Consider the following 6,322-nt stretch of genomic DNA (forward strand, 5'->3'; position numbering starts at 1 on the left):
TGATACATTGTATGAATAATGTCATGGAATAAATGCTGAAGTCTGAATCTAAAAATGTAGGCCAAGACTTCATGTGCGTTTTTGGGGGAAGACCATCCACAGCTTTTATCAAAAGCTTAAAAGTATGTCACCATCGAGGAAGGGGACATTCAAACCTACATATGTACCAAGAATATTCAGGGAACAAACATTTAGACTCATAGGTGGGAAGGTGAGAAATAACCACAACTGAAGAAGTAAAAACCAGAACTGGGAAAATTTTTTTTCAGATAGGTAGTCAAAAAGGTCAAATATGGAAAAATTGAGAGGCATCCCTTACTCACTGAACAACAGTTGAGTATGGGTGAGAGGTGACAAAAAGAGCTGCTCTTTTATGAAATTTAACTGGAGAGATTTAGTTATATAAACAGATGTTAGCACTTAGTTTACTAACGGAACTCACTGGAGAGACAGACTGACCCAGTCTCAGCTGGAAAGAGAGATGGCAGAATAACACAAGAGGACTTAGAATGGAGGAGGGACAGTATTTCTCTTAGGTGTTCACAGGTATCTGCAGGTGGAGTTGAAAATTCAGTTCCTAGTTTTTGATGTAGGTGTCAGGTAGTGACTTAGAAGGATGGCCTGTCAACTTGGCTGTGCATTAGAATCACGATGGATGCTAAGAAGAGACTGCTTACCTCCAGTCTTATTTAGTAGATTCTCAGAAACACCTCTAATAAGTAAAAAGCTCCAGTTATACCAAAACCAATGTTCTATGTCAATTACATCCCAATTAAAAAGCTGTATAGTTAATTCTAGTAAACAGCCAGATCTGGCAACTGACCTAGAAATCAGCAGCACCTCCTTTTTTGCCTGTTAAGAAAATGGAAGAGTTAGCACATACCATTAGGAACTAGAACCATTACTCTACACAAGACAGTATAGCAAGGAAAGCAAAAGGAGGCCCCAGGAAGATGGAATAGTCTTTTTTCTTTTGGTCCTGCCTCATAGCATGCAGGATGTTAATTTCCTGATCAGGGATAGAACTTGTGCCACCTGCAGTGAAAGTACAGAGTCTTAACCACTGGACTGCCAGGGAAGTTCCTGGAGGACTGTCTTTTGAAATAAGAGTTGGAAGTTTGTGAGGAGAAATAAAAGGAATATTTCATTGTTTATACCCTCTTTACGATATCCTCTCATTTTGACATAATTTACCTATTTTTAACTTTCAACTTTTCATGTTCTGTAAAACACTACAAAGTAATTTGTTATTCAGCTAACAATAAGCTTTGGGGAGAAAAATAAGGACCTCATTATATATTAAAAATATAACAAAATACTGAATGATATCAAGTGTGTCAAATCTAAAAGGTAAAACTAGTTAATAACAACAGCAACAAAAATGATTTACAAATAACTAGTAGTTACCAGTGGGGAAGTGGGAAGGGGAAGAAGCAAGCTAAGAGGGAGGGATTCAGAGGTACAACACCTGTGTATAAAGTAAACTACAAGGAAATACTGTACAGCACGAGGAATATGGCCAACCAACACGGACAATAAATGAAATATAACCCTTACCACAAAAACTGTGTATATCACTGTTGTACATCTAACACTGAATGAGTATACCTCAATTAAAAAAAAACTAAAGTTTCTCACAGAATAGTTCAACCTAAAATAGACAATTTTAGATTCTCATTATATTTTCCTGGATGGCTTTCTTTACAGCCTAGTTAGCATTCAGTGAATGCTTTGATGGGTTTATTCAGAATACTCAAATAGGATAAGGCATTAAGACATTATCTGCAAATGGAAAGAACTAGCTGACTAAAGAGGAGGCAGTCTGGAGGTGGAGATGGAAAATCAGGTTACTGTCAAGAATAGCCTGAACTTCTACTGTAGGAGTAGGAATTTTCCTCCTACTCCTGTATGGGGTCAGCCCTCTGAAATAATGGGCACTGATGGGCAGGTGGGGAAGGACAAGTTAAAGAATACGAGCAAAGAGGCACCTTTGGCACATCCCAGTGAGGGTTCAGAGGGGAGCACCAAAAGGAAGCCAAGAGGGTGTAAAGGCAGAAAGCAGAGATGGTTTCCAAAACCCATTTAATTCTTGTCCTGGGATTGGCCCTACTCCCTCCTGTAGAACTAGATGGAAAGAGCTAGTTTACAGAGGATTAGAGGAACAACCTGATTTATCACCCCACCTTTGCAAAAAATGAGATAGCCAATTTTACTTGTAACCACATATTTCCTACTTACAAAGGGTACTGATTCTCTGGAATACCGATACCCACTTCAGTGTGTTCTGAAACGTGTTTCACTTGAGAAACTTCCTTCAGTTAGTCCCTCACTTACCTTGAAATCCTGTGGAGTTTTATATAGCTGGCCTATTTCATTAAAATTGTTCTCCTTAATATTATCAATGACTCCTTGCTAAAAACAGCGTCCTCTTAGCCTCTTAATCATTCTTGGCTCATACACTTCTTAAAAGTATCTTTTGCTTTATGTAACAGCGCATGTTTTCCTGTGCTTCCTAATTTTACTTAGGAATATCTAAAAAATTAAAAATTGATACCAGATGAAAATAAAGTTGCTTTTCATCATTCTATAAAGTAGTCACTGAGTTAACAATTTAGATCTTTACCAAACTTTGGAAAATTCTACAAAGTAATTTTTAGAAATTAGATGAGATCACGTACCTATTATTTTGCCTCCTTTTTCATTTACTGTCTTACAACTATTTTCATTTTGATTAAGGCATGGAGAGCTGCATTTCTCATGTAATATTTCATTATATGAATATAACATAATTTATCCAGCCATTCTTTCCCTGATGTACATTCAAGTTTCTACTTTACAAAGTACTGCAATGACTACTCAATATCTGGGTCAGGAAGATCCCTTGGAGAAGGGAATGGCTCCTTACTCCAGTATTCTTGCCTGGAAAATTCCATGGGCAGAGGGGCCTGGCAGGCTACAGTCCACTGGGCCCTAAAGAGTTGGCCAACACTGAGTGACTGAGCAGAGACACAAATAATTCACTTCTGTTTTCAAAGTCCCTCATATCTGTAATATGTTCCCCTTGTTCTGGTTTTCTTTCCTTTTCTTCCTCAGATTTGCTATTTGTTCTTTTCAAACACCAGCTACTATTATGATCAATTTTATTTGTTTCATTAATTTCTGCTTTTATCTTTAATTCCTTTTAAGTTTATTTTGGGAGATTTTACTTTTTCGGCCTCTGTTTCCTTTCCTGATTCTTTCCACCAAATGTATATCCTTTAAGAATGTGCTGCCTTATTCCCTCAGTGTGTTTACCCATACAACAGAGCAAAAACAAAAGCCTTTACCATTATTATAATGTGGCTACAAACAATGTATTCATTTGGAGTCTGTCATAGTGTGTTCTAACTCCCTACCACCTAGCTATGTGATCTTGGCCAAATCTTGGTTTCTTCACCTGTAAAAATAGAAATAATAATACAGATTAAGTTTAAGACTATTTACAAATCATTCAGCATTAGAACTGGCCCATATTACTAACTCAATAGATATCTGATAAGACAAAAGGCCTCAGTTACCCCATTTACAAAAATGAGAAAACTAGGCTGACTAACCTCAAATTCCCTACCAACTGAAAAATTTTCGTTTTTTTTTTTTGGCTTCGCTGAGCAGCAAGTAGGATCTTTGTCCCTCAACCAGGGTTCAAACTGGTACCCTCTGCAGGGGAAGCGCAGAATCTTAACCACTGGACTGTTAAAGAAGTCCCTGAAAAAATTTATTTTCAATCTACTAGTTCATTTATCTATCAGACAATCAACCAAATATCAACCCACTCATTCACCCAAACAACAGTTAAAAAGCACGTCCCTTGAACTAGGTATTCGAGATGTTAGGAATGCCATGATGAACTAACAATATAGTTCTTACCTTCCAGGTCAGAGTCCCTAGAGGGTAGGAGTGAGCACCAACTGTTAAATAATGGGATACTTGGTCTAATAAAGGCTGTGGGAATTCACAGACTTTGAGGCGTATGCACAGCAAAATCAAGACTTAGGTTGGACACCACTTGCGGGGACTCACTACTTACTAGCTGTGTGTGCTGCGCTGTGCTCAGGGGCTCGGTCGGTCCGACTTTTGGCGGCCCGTGGACTGTAGCCCGCCAGGCTCCTCTGTGCATGGGATTCTCCAGGCAAGCATACTGGGGTGGGTTGCCATGCCCTCCTCCAGGGGATCTTCCCAACCAAGGGATCAAACCCAGGTCTCCCGCACTGCAGGCGGATTCTTTACTGTCTGAGCCTGTGTACCCTCAAAAATTAACTATGGCGTTAAAGTTCTCTCTCTGTAGAAAGGAACAGGAATACCCAACCTGGTAGGGTATATTAAAGGTTAAACAACACATCATATAAACTCAATGAATGAAGGTTATTATTATCACAAGAGGCGATGAAAAGTAAAGAAAGGTATTTACTATATTTCAAGAGAGAAAAGGCAGGGTCAGGGGAATTTCCCAATTGTGTTCACAAAACAAAACCTGTGGCAAGGCAGTTAAGGATGGGGAGAGAAAAAAAAAAAAAAAAAAAAAAAAACCACGGTAAGAGGAGAATCAAAGTGTGTGATGCCCTTGGAGGGCAGAGAATTCTAATTTCTGTATTTTCAGATGGTAGCACAACACCTGACCCATGTTTGCCATAAACACGAATGGAAGAACACACGTTAAGCAACGGGACTGCAGAGAAAGATCTGGGCCAAACTGTTCAAAGAAACCATTTTACAGTGAAACGAAATCTGAGAAATCAGGAGATCTGGTGCAGTCTTTTGACTAACCACCTCTCTTTTCACTCTGGCTTTGCAACTTACCTGCTGTATGGCCTTAACAAATTACTTATACCTCGAATCTCCTCATCTGTAAAACGGGGATAACACCTACCTTACAAAATTAGTGTGAGAAATAGTACCAAGCGATTATCAAAGAGGCTGGCAGTGGGCACACTCAGTAATACGACAGCGCTGCAGCCGCTTAACTTCTCCATTTGGCCTTTTGTCCGTACTTATGACAGGGTAAGAATATATTTTCTCCAACGCTCCAACCGGCACCGAAAAAGGACACTAGGTTTCCAGAGGATGCAAGGCCCCGCCCGGTTCGCGGCACACACTCGGGTCACGGACGCCGACTGCAGTCCCGGAGCCTCCCCACCTGCGTCGCCGAGCCCTGGCGGGCGCAACCGATGCCAGACCGTTATAGAGACGGGGCCGAGACAGGCTGGACATGAGGCCCAGCGCCATTTCACTGAAACCCGTTCCACACCACCATGTCTAGAGGGGACGCCTAGGAAAAAAATAAAGAGTACTTAAAAAAAAAAAAGAAAGGGCGAGGAAGCCGGAAGTGACGCAAGCAGCGAGGAGCCGGAAATGACCGCATCACGCCGGAAGTTTACCCGTTTCCAGGGCGCCGGTTCCGCTCCCCCCCCACCCCAGCTCCAACCTGGTAGCAGGTGTCGGGACGCTGGAAAGCGACTCGGTGGAGCGGGTGCTCGCCGACGGCGGCCGCCGCCACAGCGAGTCGCGCGGAGTAGCAACCGAAGACGGCGGCCGCCGCACCAGCCAGCGCGTGTGGAGGATAAACGGCCGGCACGGCCGTCGCGGTGATCCGTCCAGGGAAAGAGTGAGCGAGGGCCAGGGCTCTCGTCTTAGCGAAGACAGAGAAAGAATCCGCGAGGAGAGCGACCGCCGCTGCCGGGTACCGACGGGAAGAGGAAGTGAAGACGTCGGCTTCTCCCGCGATGACTCGAGAAGGGTCAGCGAAGACCTGGATCACGGCCGCAGCGTTTCTGAGGGAAGAGTCAGGGGAGACGGCAGCCACCGTCTCGGCAACTCTTGGGAGAGACTGAGGGGAGGCCTCAGCAACGACGCGAGCTTCAGTGAAGTCGGAAGCCAGCCGACTAGTGACTCCTCGGGATCCATCAGAGACGACCGCGGCCTCTGCCTCAGCGGGACTTGGGAGGAAGTCCGGGAGGTCCGGGGCCTCCGAGCCACCGACTCGGGCGAGAGGGGCAGTGACGACCTTCGCCGCCGCCTCAGTGGCTCTTGGGAGGGCGCGAGTGTGGATGGCGGCCGCAGTCTCAGCAGTTCCTGGGAGGGGGTGAGTGAAGACCGCGGCTACTTGGCCAGCGACTCCTCCGTGGTGAGCGTCAGCGAAGACGCCAGCCACCGCCGCTTCTGGGAGAGGGAAAGTGAGGACGAAGGTTCCCGCTGCCGGGCCTCCTGGGGGAGGACGACGGAGGACGGCGGCCCCGGGCCTAGTGACGACGAGGTAGAGAGCCGCTGCTGCAGTGGCTCGTGGGTG

This window comes from Cervus elaphus, chromosome 2 (genome assembly GCF_910594005.1).
Source record: "Cervus elaphus chromosome 2, mCerEla1.1, whole genome shotgun sequence".
Lineage (NCBI taxonomy): Eukaryota > Metazoa > Chordata > Mammalia > Artiodactyla > Cervidae > Cervus > Cervus elaphus.